Source organism: Callorhinus ursinus, unplaced genomic scaffold (genome assembly GCF_003265705.2).
Source record: "Callorhinus ursinus isolate GAN/ISIS: 27379988/994484 unplaced genomic scaffold, GSC_fseal_2.0 scaffold19, whole genome shotgun sequence".
NCBI lineage: Eukaryota > Metazoa > Chordata > Mammalia > Carnivora > Otariidae > Callorhinus > Callorhinus ursinus.
In genome coordinates this window covers 24,892,709-24,906,714 of record NW_027397081.1, presented here as the reverse complement: position 1 = coordinate 24,906,714, position 14,006 = coordinate 24,892,709, and the positions used below count along the sequence as shown (strand labels likewise).

Sequence of the window (14,006 nt, the reverse complement as noted above, 5' to 3'; positions counted from 1 at the left end):
TCATATATATATATCTTGCAAATGGCAAGATTTCACTCTTTTTGATGGCTGAGTAAGATGCCGTTATGAAATCTTGCCATTTGCGTTGACATTGCTGGAGCTAAAGAGGATTATGCTAAGTGAAATAAGTCAGTCAGAGAAAGATACCATATGATTTCACTCATATGTGCAATTTAAGAAATGAAACAAACAAGCAGAGGGAAAAAAAAGGAGAGAAGTAAACCACGAAACAGACTCTTAACTGTAGAGAACACACCGATGGTTACCAGAGGGGAGGTGGGTGGGGGGATGGGTGAAATAAGGTGATAGGGAATAAGGAGGCTCTTGTTGCGATGAGCGCCGGGTGATGTATGGAAGTGTTGAATCACTATATTTCACACCTGAAACTAATATTACACTGTATGTTAGCTAACTGGAATTTGAATAAACTTGAAAAAAATAAAGTTGAACAAACCAGTTACTATATCTGGTAATCAGCTGAGGAAACAGTGTGGTGTTCCAGTCTGGAAGGAGAAACAGATTGTTAGGTTTATTATGATGCATTTAGTTTTCTAGCTTTTTCCTAAGAAATTTGAAGAGCAATTTTGTCTGTTACTGATTTTTTCCTTATGTGCTAAAATTAGAACTTACTTCACTTATTTCCCACCTAAGATACAACTCTAATGTAGAGTTATTCTTCCACTTGGCATCTTCAACTCAGTAGTCTTAAAGTAGTATTTTCAGTATTATTAGGATGTTGACCATAGGTGTGAGTAGAGCACGTAATATTGTGTAACAGAAATTAGTTTTTATTTTCCACATCTACTACAGGCTACAGAGGTGAAGGAAAATGTTTATAATGTGCATAGGTATGTCACAGTGAAATTGCAAGCATAATAGGTCTATAAAAGATGAAGAAAAGAAATCTTTGTATGCCCTATTTACAAGCTGTTGATTAGACTTTGATGAATAATTTTTTATGTGGGTGGGGTGATTTTTTTTTTTTTTTTTTTTAAGATTTTATTTATTTATTTGAGAGAGAGAGAGAACGAGAGATAGAAAGCACGAGAGGGAAGAGGGTCAGAGGGAGAAGCAGACTCCCCGCTGAGCAGGAAGCCCGATGTGGGACTCGATCCCGGGACTCCAGGATCATGACCTGAGCCGAAGGCAGTCGCTTAACCAACTGAGCCACCCAGGCGCCCTGGGTGGGGTGATTTTTACCCTGCTTTACGCTACTGATTTCTACCATGTAGGAGTTTACATATCCATGTAAAGAAAGGACTTCTTCTGAACGTTTGAATGCTTGCTGAATGGAGTTGTATTTTTAAGTATTCTAACAACACTGATTGCAGATTGGTTTCCATGGTGATATAAAAGTGAATTCAAAATAGGAAAAATAACTCCAAAAATAGATTTGTAAAGAATCTAGAAGTAAGGAACTTAGAAATTCTGTTTTCCATTCCTTATAAACAAAGGATTGAGATATCATTAAGTTGAAGGAAATAAACATAATTTAAATCATCATATTTATGTCATAAGTTTCTTCAGCTAAATGTAGCCTAATCTTTCATAGTGTATACTCTTGGTACATGTGGTTCAGGTTCTGTGTAAACACACTGATGTTTAGACTTGTGCATTGGATGTCTTAAAACCCACAATTCCGAATGGTTTTACTGAATATCTTGTATGTGCTTGATACTTACATGAATATCACTGATGAAGTAGATAAGAGATTCTTCCCACAGGGGAAACAAGCAATATACCAATAAACATAGTAAGATAAGAAAAATGTATTGCATGTTGTAAGAGTTCTTACAGGTATTCAGAGGTAAGAGAGGTTATTTCCTGTGGCATTCAAGAAAGACTTTATTGAAGATTGAATAGGTTTTAGATATGCAGAGAGAGAAATGAAGAGCATTTAGCAAGGAAAAAGAACATAAGGTACCTGGGAGGGAGGGAGGATGGATGGGGTAGAATGATTGTGGGAAAACATGTTTTAGAAGATATATGGAGAAATTACCTTCCTTCAAGGTTCATCTATGGTATATGGACGTCGTATTTAAATTCTTTTTTCTTTTTAGCACAAGAGAAAAGAGAGCGTGTGTGTGCATGGGGAGGGGAGGGGCAGAGGAAGAGCAAGACAGAGAATACTAAGCAGACTCCACGATCATGACCTGAGCCAACGTCAAGAGTTGGTTGCTTAACCAACTGAGCCACCCAGACACCCCTAAATTACTTACTTTTTTTTTTTTTTAAAGATTTTATTTATTTATTTGACAGAGAGAGACACAGCGAGAGAGGGAACACAAGCAGGGGGAGAGGGAGAAGCAGGCTTCCCGCTGAGCAGAGAGCCCAATGTGGGGCTCGATCCCAGGACCCTGGGATCATGACCTGAGCTGAAGGCAGATGCTTAATGACTGAGCCACCCAGGCGCCTCTAAATTACTTTCTTAGTAGGAACTGAGAAGATGTTGTGGGATTTTGAGAAGAGTACTGTGATCCCTGTGTAATGGGAAATGGAGAGAGACCGATTAGAAGACTACTGTAGTTATCCATTCTGCAGTCATGTAGTCCAGATCTTGTGAGGCCCAGAACCAGGGAAGTATCAGTGGAGAATGGAAATAAAGGGACAGTTGTGAAAGACCAGTTTTGGGAGACAGGAGAGATTATAAGGAAGTAAAGATTGAGGTTAGATCTTGACCATGGAAATATAAAAGAGGATGTGTGGAGAGGAAGAGTAGTAGAGGAATCTAAGATGATTAGATTGGTCAATGAGATGAATGGTTATGCTATTTATTTACTTCAGGAATTCAGGAGGAAGAAGAGAATTTGTAAGGAAAGGTGATGTATTCAGTTTTGTAAATGAATACTATATTCCAGTGAGACAGTGTTTGTTTATTCAGTCATTCATTAAATATTTAGTGATCCCCATTTAAAAGATGTTGAGATAGATATATATCTCATTTTTTCATTACATATTATAGTTAAAAATTTGTCAAATACACGTTACAAATATTTTTATCCCAGTTTGTGACTCATCTTTTCACTTGGTTTATGGTGTCCCTTTTGTGATTATTTAAAAACTTTTGATGTAGCCAGTTTCATTAGTCTTTGTTTTGTTCTTTTTGTGTTTTAGCTAAGAAATTCTTCCCTGCCTTGTGGGCATGAAAACATTTTCCCCTATCTCCCTTATTATATTTTTTGCTTTTATTTTTATTATTTTATATTTAGGGTTTTACTTTTCACACTTAGATGTTTAATTTGCCTGGAATTATTCATTGGATGTGGTAGAAGGTTGGGGTCTATTATCTCTTTCTAGTTTAGTTATCTTAGACTATTGATTAAATATTAATTAATTTTCTCAGTGATTTTTAAGGCCTAATTGGTCATATATCAATGTCCAAATATATGTGTTAGTTATCTATATTTTGAGATCCATTGGTCCATGGCCTACCCCTGTGCTAGTATCACACTATCTTAATTAATAGGTTACTATTACTTCTTACTGTATAACAAACACCTCAAAACTTAGTGGCTTGGGGCACCTGGGTGGCTCAGATGGTTAAGCATCTGTCTTCAGCTCAGCTCATGATCCCGGGGTCCTGGGATCCAGCCTCACATCAGGCTCCCTGCTCAGTTTGGTGTTTGCTTCTCCCTCTGCCCCTCCCCCCCGCTCGTGCTTCTTCTCTCTCTCTCAAATAAATAAATAAAATCTTAAAAAAATATTAAAAAAAAACTTAGTGGCTTAACATGACAAGCCTTTTATTGTGTTTCATGATTCCTGATTCCTTGGATTGACTCAGGTGGGAAATTCTCTGTTGGTCTTGCTTGGGTCCTCTCACGCAGTTGTGGTCCTATAGTGACCATGGCTGGGGCTGCGTGTTCCGCACTTCAGTGAGCCTTCATGTGTTCTCTCTCTCCACATGGTGTTTCATCCCTCCGGGCCTCTTCCATGAACTCTTTCTTCAGTAGTGTACTGTTGCCCTTTGACTGGAGGCTTAAGACTCTTAAGAGTAAGAAAGCAGAAACTGTTAGACTTTTTTTAGTATATGTGCTGCCGAAGCGAGTATGAAACTGTTAGACTTTTTAATGACTAGTCGTAGAAGTCCCAGGACATTGCTTTTCCCACATTTTATTGGTTCAGACAGTTACAAGTGTAGCATTGATTCAGGAGTGGAGAGGGAAGCTCTCCCTCCGTGAGATGAAAAACAGGCACATCCAGAGAGCTGCTGCAATGTAGCTTCACCACAAATCTCGATTTCTCGTAGGGTAATTTTCCTGATGTCATCAAAATGATCTTGGTTCTTTTTGGCTCATTTTTTTCCATATACATTTTGCACTTCCCTTGAAAAATCTTGGGGAGAAAAAAAATTAAACTTGAAATTTTGATAAGAATCGCATTTAATGTATAGGTTAATTGAGGATAATTACTGTATTTATCATGCTGAGTTTTTAAATCTATTTGGATTTATTTACCTCTTCTTTCACATCTTTCAATCAGGTTTAGTAATTTCCTTTGAAATTCTGCACATCTTTTATTTGGTTTATTTTTAGGTAACTTACAGTTTTTATTGTTAACATGCATTGAACATTTTTTCAGTTACATTTTAACATTAGATACTATTGATTACTGAAATTCTATTGATTTTTTTACCTTTAAAAAATCCACTTTTAAAACACATTGAGAGAGAATTCATACACCATATAATTCATCTACTTAAAGTATACAATTCACTGTTGGTTAGTATATTCACAAGGTGTTGCAACCATTGCCAAAGTCTGATTTTAGAACATTTTTATCAGTTCCAAAAGAAATCATGTACTCGTTATCAGTCATTCTCATGCCCTTCTAAACCTGTACACCAGCTCGTGACCTTTATGCCTACCCAGCCCTGGTAACCACTAATCTGCTTTCTGTCTCCATGGATTTGCCTATTCCGGAAATTTTGTGTACATGGAATCATACAATATGTGCTCTTTTTGTAACTGGCTTTTTTCACTTAGCATGGTTTCGAAGTTCATCTAAGACATAGCATGTATCAATCAGTACTTCATTGTTTTTATCATTAAATAATATTCCATCATACGGCTGCAATACCATATTTTATGCATTTAAAATTTTGCGTTTTAAATTTAACACTTCTGGGAGACTTCTGCCTTTGGGAAGGTGGAACAGACAGTGGTGAGTTTCCTGTATTTTTGTTTATGTTTTTTAGCCATTTCAGCCATTTTATACAATTCATTGCCATTAAGTGCATTTACATTGTTATGTAAGATCACCATTACCCATCCAGAAGTTTTCATCAACACAGATAGAAGTACAGCATATGAAAATCAGTCAATGTAATATAGCACATTAACTGAATGAATGAAAAAAACACCCATGTGATCATCTCAGTAGATGCATAAAAAGCATTTGATAAATTTAACATCCTTTCATGATAAAAACACTCAATAAACTAGGAGCAGAAGGAAACTGACAGAATAAAGACCAAATATGAAAAACCCACTAGCTAACATCATATCCTTGGTGAAAAGCTGAAAGCATTTCTCCTAACATCAGCAACAAGATAAGCATGCCTGCTCTCAACACTTCTGTTCAGTGTGATTCAGAACAATTAGGCAAGAAAAATAAAAGGCTTCCACGTTGGAAAGAAAGAAGTAATATTAAATCTGTTCACAAATGACATGATCTTATATGTAGAAAATCATAAAAGATTCCACAAGAAAACTCTTAGAAATAATGAATGAATTCAACAGTTTCCAAATTTAAAATCATCATTCCTATATCACTAGCATTTTTATACACTAAAAGTGAATAATCTGAAAAAGGAAATTAAGAAAATAATTCCATTTACAGTAACACCAAAATCAATAAATCACTTAAGAACATACTTAACAAAAAAGTTGAAAGACTTGTACACAGAGAGCTACAAAATGCTGCTGAAAGAATATAAAGAAAACCTAATAAATGTAAAAATATCCCGAGTACATGGATTAGAATACTTAATGTTTTTAACATGATGATACTACCCAAAGTGATCTATATCTTAATTGTAAAGATCCTAGTGGCATTTTTTTTTGTAGAAATAGAAAAACCCATCTTAAAATTCATATGAATTCTCAAAGGACTCTGAATACCCAAGAACAATCTTGAAGAACGGAGTTGAATAACTCACACCTCCCAATTATAAAGCTTACTACGAATCAAAAGGAATCAAAACAGTTGTGGTACTGGCATAAAGATAGACATATAGACCAATGAAATAGAATAGAGAGCCCCCAGATAAACCCTCACATTTATGGTCTATTGATTTTCAACAAGATTGCCAACACCATTCAGTGGAGGAAAGGGCAGTGTTTTCAGCAAACAGTGCTGGGAAAACTGGATATCCACATGCAAAAGAATGAAGTTGGATCTTATGAACTCAAAATGTAACTAAGACCTAAATGTGAGAACAAAACTTTAAAACTTAGAAGAGAACATGTAGGAAAATCTTTATGACATTGGATTTGGCAATGAGTTTTTGGGTATGACACCAAAAGTTAAAGGCAAAAAACAGTAGGTAAATTGGATTTCATTGAAAGTAGAAGATTTTGTGCATTAAAGGATATTATCAAGAGAGTGTGAAAAGATAACCCACAGAATGGGAGAAAGTACTTGCAAATCATGTATCTGATATGGGATTAATTTCCGAAGTAAAGAACTCCTACACTTCAAAACAATGAAACGAACTAATTCACAAATGGGCAAAGAACTTGGACATTTCCCCAAAGAAGTTATACAGATGGCCAATAAGCATATGAAGAGAAGCTAATTTATCTGTTATTGAAAGTAGTGTGTTAAAATCTAATTATTATTGTAGAGCTGTCTGTTTCTCCGTTTGATTCTGTCAGTGTTTATATAATTTGGGGCTATTTTGCTTTGTGCGTCCATATTTTTTCCAGCTTTTTTGAGATATGATTGACAAATATAAGTTGTATACATTTAAGATATATAATGTGGCATTTTGATATAGGTATACATTGTGAAATGTTTACCACAATCAAGCTAATTAACATATCCATCACATCACATAATTATTTTTTTTGGTATTGAGAACCCTTGAAATCTATTGCCAGCAAATTTCAAATGTATTATACAATACATTATTATTAACTGTAGTCACCATGCTATGAATTAGTTTTTTACAAATGAAAATTTGTACCTTTTCATCTGTATCTTCCCCTTTCCCCTTTCCCCTGCCCCTCAACATTTTGTAACCATGACACGACTCTTTGTTTCTCTGAATTCAGCTTTTATTTTTTAAAAAGATTCTGCATATAAGTGACATCATGAGATACTCGTCTTTCTGTGTCAGGCTTATTTTCATGTAGTGTAAGGTTTGCCAGTTTCATCCATGTTGTCATAAATTGTAAGATTTCCTTCTTTTTGTGGCTGCATAATATTTCATTGTATTTGTGTAGTGTATGTGCACACACACCCGTGGGTATACATATGCATATAGCACGTTTTCTGTATCCACGTATAGCTGTACACTTACGTGGTTTCCATATCTTGGCTACTGTGCATAATGCTGCAGTGAACATGAGAATGCTGGTATCTTTTTGAGATAATTTTATTTCCTTTGGATATGTACACTAATGGGATTTTTAAGTCATATGGTAGTTCTCTATTTTTAATATTTTGAAGAACCTTCATACTTTTTGCCATAATGGCTGTACCAATTTACATGCCCACAACTACTTCACAAGGGTTCCCTTTTCTCCACATTCTTACCAATTCTTACCTTTTGACTTTTTAATAATAGTCATCCTAACAGGTGTGTACTGTATCTCATTTTGGTTTTGATTTTCATTTCTTAGATGATTAGAAATGTTGAGGATTTTTTCATATACCCATTGGCCATTTGTATGTCTCCTTGGGAAAAGTGTTTATTTAGGATTGTTGCTTATTTTTTAATCAGGTTATTTGTGTTGTTGTTGTTGAGTTGTATGAGTTCTTTATGTATTTTGGATAATAACTTCATATCAGATATGTGGTTTGCAAATATTTTCTCCCATTCTTTTTTTTTTTTTTAAAGATTTTATTTATTTGAGAGAGAGAATGAGAGAGAGAGAGCACGAGGGGGTAGAGGGTCAGAGGGAGAAGCAGACTCCCTGCTGAGCAGGGAGCCTGATGTGGGACTCAATCCCGGGACTCCAGGATCATGACCTGAGCTGAAGGCAGTCGCTTAACCAACTGAGCCACTCAGATGCCCTATTTTCTCCCATTCTGCAGATTGCTTTTCATTTTGTTGATTGTATCCTTTGCTGTGCAAAAACTTTTTAGTTTGACATAATCCCAGGTGTTTATTTTTGCTTTTATTGCCATGCTTTTGGTGTCAAATCCAAAAAATTATTGCCAAGATCAGGGTCAAGGAATTTTTCTCCTATGTTTTTTTATATGATTTTAGTGGTTTCATGTCTTATGTTTTAGTCTTTAATCTATTTTGAGTTGATTTTTGTGTGTGGTGTAAGATAAGGATCCAATTTTGTTCTTTGCATATGGATATTCAGTTTTCCTATAATTTATTGACGATACTATCCTTATCTCATTGTGTACTCTTAGCACATTTGTTGAAAATTGGTTGACTATCTATGCATAGTTCTGGGGTTCTTGATTCACTTCTGTTGGTCCTTTGGTGATTCAGTTCCAGTATCTGTTTTTACGCCAATACTACATTCGTTTGATTATCACAGCTTTGTAACACAGTTTGAAATCTGGAAGTGTGATGACTCCACCTTTGTTCTTGTTGCACAAGATGGCTTTAGCTATTCTTGGTCTTTCGTGGTTGCATGTGAGTTTTAGGAATTTTATTTTATTTCTGTGAAAAATACGACTGGAATATTGATAAGGATTGGATATAATCTGTAAATTGCTTTGGGTAGAAGGGACATTTTAACAGTATCAGTTCTTACCATTTGATTGTATCTTCTTAATTTCTTTCAGCAATGTGTTACAGTTTTCTGTAGTTTACTGTACAGATCTTTTACCTCCTTTGTTAAATTTATTCCTAAGTATTTTACTCTTTTTTGATGCTATTGTAAATGGGATTTTGTTTTTTTTTTTTAAGATTTTATTTATTTGAGAGAGAGGGAGAGAGTGAGAAAGCACAAGTGTGGGGGGGGGCAGAGGGAGAAGCAGGCTCCCCAACGAGTGGGCGGCCCAGTGTGGGGTTCAATCCCAGGACTACAGGATCATGACCTGACCCAAAGGCATACGCTTAACCGACTGAGCCACCCAGGCACCCCTGTAAACGGGATTTTTAAAAAATTTCTTTTTCAGATATTTCACTATTAATATATTGAATTGTAACCAATTTTTGCATGTTGATTTAGTATACTACAACTTTACTGAATTCATTTTTTTGTTTTAATATTTTTTGGTAGAGTTTATAGGTTTTTTGTTGTTTTTACTTTAAGGTCATATCATCTACAAAGAGATACAGTTTTATTTTTTCCTTTCTGATTTCAGTGCCTTTTATTTCTCTTTCTGGCTTAATTGTTCTCTCTAGGATTTCCAGTACTGTAATGAATAGAAGTGGCAAGAGGGGTTCTCTTGTCTAGTTTCTGATCTTAGAGAAAGGCTTTCAGCTTTTCATTGTTCAGTATTATGTTAGCTGTGAGTTTTTCACTTATGGCTTTCATTGTGTTAAGGTACATTCCTTCTATACTTAATTTGTTGAGCATCTTTATCATGAAAGAATGTTGAATTTTTTCAAATACTTTTTATGCCTCTATTGAGGTGATCATACGGTTTTTTTCCTTTCATCCCATTAATGTAGTGTATCACATTTATTGATCATATATATTGAACCATCCTTGCAGGCCAGATTGATCATGGCCTTTTAATATGCTGTGGAATTTGGTTTGCTAATATTTTGTTAAGAAATTTTACATGCATGTTCATCAGGGGTATCGGCCTGGAACTTTCTTTTCTTGTAATGTCCTTATCAGGCTTTGGTATCAGGGTAATGGTACCTTCATAAAATAAATTTGGGAGTATTCCCTCTTCTTCATTTTTATGGAAGAGTTTGAGTAGCATTGGTGTTAATTCTTCTTTAAATGTTTGACAAAATTCACCACCAAAGTCATTAGGCACAGGCCTTTTCTTTGTTAGAAGAGTTTTGATTATGGATTCAATCTCCTTGTTATTGGTCTATTCAAATTTTCTATTTCCTCACAGTTCGGTCTTGGTAGGCATATGTTTCTAAGAACTTAATCTTATCTTCTAGGTTATCCAGTCTGTTGACATACTGTTGTTGGTAGTATAGTCTCTTGTGATCCTTTGTATTTCTGTGCTATCAGTTATAATGTCTCTTTCACTTATAATTTTGAGTCTTCTCTTTTTTTTCATTGTCTAGCTAATGGGTTTTCAATTTTGATTATCTTTTCAAAAACTACCTCTTAGTGGTTGTTTTTATTTCATTTATTTATGATCTGTTTCATTTATTTTTTGATTTTCGTTCTTTCTTTCTTTCTACTACCTTTGGGCTTAGTTTTTTCTTTTTCTAATTCCTTGAAGTATAAAGATAGGTTGTTTATTGGAGGTCTTTTATCTCTTAATATAGGCATTTGTCACTATAAACTTCTCTCAGAGCTATTTTTATTGCATCTCACAAGTTTTGTTTTATTTTACTTCCATTTTGTTTTTTTCAAGATATTTTTTGAATTTGCTTTTGATTTCTTTTTGGACCCATTGGTTGTTCAGCAGTGTATTATTTAATTTACACATATTTGTGAATTTTCCAGTTTACTTGCTATTACTGATTTTTAGTTTCATACCAGTTGGAAAAGATACTTGGCATGATTTCAGTCTTCTTAAATTTCCTGAGACATATTTTGTGACATAACATGTGATCTATCTTGGAGAATGTTTCATGTGCATTTAGGAAGAACATGTAATCTGCTGCTGTTGGATGGAGTGTTTTGTATATGTCTGTTAGATTCTTTTCTCTTAAAATACAGTTTAAGTCTAATGTTTCCTTATTGATTTTCTGCCTGGATAATCTGTCCATCTTAAGAGTGGGGTATTAACATCCCTTATTACTGTTGTATTGCTCTTTATTTCTCTTTTTTGTTTCTGTAGATACTTGCTTAATATATTTTGGTGCTCCAATGTTGAGTGCATAAATATTTACAATTGTTATATTTTCTTCATGAATTGACTCCTTTGTCTTTATGTAATGACCTTTGTCTGTTGTGACACTTTTTGACTTAAAGTTTATTTTGTCTAACATAAGTATAGTCATCTCTCGTCTTTTGGTTTCCATTTGCAAGGAATACTTTTCCCCTATTCCTTCAGTTTTAGTGTATATATCTCTTCACTTTTAGTCCTGAAAGCCAAAATGAGTGTCTTTTAGGCACCTTGTAGTTGAATCTAGCTTTTTATCCATTTAGCCACTCTCTGTTACTTTAGTGGGAAATTTAATCAGTTTACATTTAAAATAATTACAGATGGAGGCTGGGAAGATAGTGGAGTAGGAGGACTCTAAGCTTACCTAGTCCCCAAATACAACTAGATAACACATCAGTGTCAACAACCCAGAAAACAACCTGAAGACTGGAAGAACAAATGCCACAACTAAAGGTAGAGAAGAGGCTACATTGAAGCTGGGAAGGGCAGAGATGCAGTGGGGAGCTGAATAGATGTGTGGGCCGTCTGTGGGAGAAAGGGACCTATGGGTGCCAAGAAGGAAGAGAAACAGACTCTAGACCAGGGAGCTCACACAGGGAAGCCAAATCCCCTTTACATTTGGCTTTGAAAACTAGAGGGGCTGAATTTTGTGAGTTCTTACAACTAGCGGGACTTAAAGCCTGGAATTTTAAAAATTAGTGGGTTCAGCTCTGGGAGAGCTGGAGGACTTGAGTCCCTGCCCTTGTAGAGATAACACAACAGAAAGTCCACAGAGATACAGCATGGAAGCAGCAGTTTGAAAAACACCTGGGGCATAGGGGAGGGAGAGTTATTTCCTAATTTCAGAGTGTGTCCTACAGGGAGAGAGATTGCTGGAAGATTCCTCCAGGAACAAAGCAGCTGGCAGGTGCCACTTCACTCCCCCACCCCCCAGATAAACACACTGGCCACCTGTGGGAACTAGCAAACACTTGCTACCTAGCCCCCGGCCCTTTAGGGAATCCGCCCTTTCCTGTCATGCTCGCCTCAGTCCCACCCCTGCAGTTTCTCTTCCCTAGAGGACCAGCGCATACCTTGCCAGCAGTGTGTCTTTGACCTGTATGCTTTTCAAGGCCTTGGTTTAGGTGGCAGCAAAAGTGGTTGTGGGCCCCCTTCTGCAGAAGAATGAGTGCATGTTGTTAAAATTGTGAGCCCCATGCAAACTTTGCACCCCCCCACCCCCGCCAGCTGGCCTTTGTTCAGCGCTGGCAGCAGGTCGCATTTTATAAGCAGATTGGCAGGCATCTTGCTAACACTGCACACCTTGCCTGGCTACCAGGTCCAGGCAGCAGTGGGGCGAGGGGGCACGTCCCCTCTTGCTGATGCACAAACCTTGTAGGCACTGTGTGATTAGTCCCCTCCAATATGCTGTTGGCCAGAACCCATTCAAACCAGGGCCACAAGACTGGCAGTGTGCAAGCAGCCCCCAAAGGGGCCAGCACCACACCAAAATGACTCCTGTCCTTGGGAGGAATATAACCACCCACACCAGTCAGACTGTAGTTCCAGCAGTAGGCTGGGGACAGACAGTTGGTCTGATTGCAGGTTCCACCCACCAAGGAAAACATCTCAGGGGACAACACACAGGGGTCCTCTGCAGTTTGGTGCTACTGCATGTCTGGCAAATGCCTGGTCTGACTAAACTCATGCCCCAGACTGGTCCACCAAAACCATAGAGAGCAAACACTTCCCACAACAGGCAAAGAGAGCCACAGCAGATGACTGGACTGAAGGAAAAAACAGCCCAGCCACAACTGTGGGGTGCATGCAACACACATAGCAGACACCCTTGAAGTGTCAGGTTCCAGTAAACATGGAACATTGCACTGCAGGGCACGACAGGATCTCTTCTTCCATTAGGCCATTACTTTCAGGAGCAGGGGATGTAGCTGACTTTTCTAACACATAGAAACAGACACAGAAAGTTAGACAAAAGAGACAGAGGAATATGTTTCAAATGAAACAATAGGTCAAACCACAACAAGAGACCTAAGTGAAATGGAGATAAGTAATGTGCCTGATAGAGAATTGAAAAGTCATAATGATACTCACTGGACTGGAGAAAAGAGTGGAGAAGAACCAGACGTACAGAAGAACCAATCAGAGATGAAGAACATAATAAATGAAATTAAAAATACACTAGATGGAATAAATAGCAGACTAAAGGAAGCAGAAAATGAATCAGCAACCTAGAGGACAGAGTAATGGAAAGTAATCAAGCTGAACAGGTGAAAGGAAAAAAATTAAGCAAAATGCGAATAGACTTAGGGAACTCAGTGACTCTATCAAGCAAAATAACATTTGTATAATAGGGACCCCAGAAGAAGAAGAGAAAGGGGGCAGAAAATTTATTTGAAGACATAATAACTGAAAACTTCTTGAATCTGGGAAAGGAAACAAGAAACCCAGATTCAGGAGGTACAGAGATCCTTCAACAAAATCACCCTAAGGAGGTCCACACCAAGACACATAGTAATAGCAAAAAGTAGTGGTAAAGAGAGAATTTTAAAATCAGCAAGAGAAAAGAAGACTGGTATATACAAGGGAAACCCCATAAGGCTATTAGCAGATTTCTCAGCAGCAACTTTGCAGGCCAGAAGGGAGTGGCATGATATATTCAAAGTGATGAAAGGAAAAAATTGCATCCAAGAATATGTTGTCCAGCAAGGCTGTCATTCAGAATAGGAGAGAAAGAGTTTGCTGGACAAACAAAAGTTATAGGAGTTCATGACCACTAAACCAGCCCTATAGGAAATCTTAAAAGCGGACTCTTTCAGTGGAAGGAAAAGACCATAAATAAGAGTAAGAAA

General features: G+C 36.8%; 1 protein-coding gene and 1 long non-coding RNA gene across 7 annotated transcripts in view; one reads left to right on the top strand and one right to left on the bottom strand.

Annotated features, from left to right (window-relative positions):
- ARHGAP32 (Rho GTPase activating protein 32) overlaps positions 1–14,006 on the top strand; it is a 311,991-nt gene that overhangs the window by 164,504 nt on the left and 133,481 nt on the right. The gene's annotated exons all lie outside the window — the stretch shown is intronic.
- The window catches only part of LOC141374552 (uncharacterized), a 68,959-nt gene that overhangs the window by 37,477 nt on the left and 17,476 nt on the right, over positions 1–14,006 (bottom strand). Inside the window, exon 2 of the long non-coding RNA XR_012381555.1 lies at positions 455–503. This is a non-coding gene — a long non-coding RNA (uncharacterized lncRNA). The remainder of the gene's footprint in view (positions 1–454; positions 504–14,006) is intronic.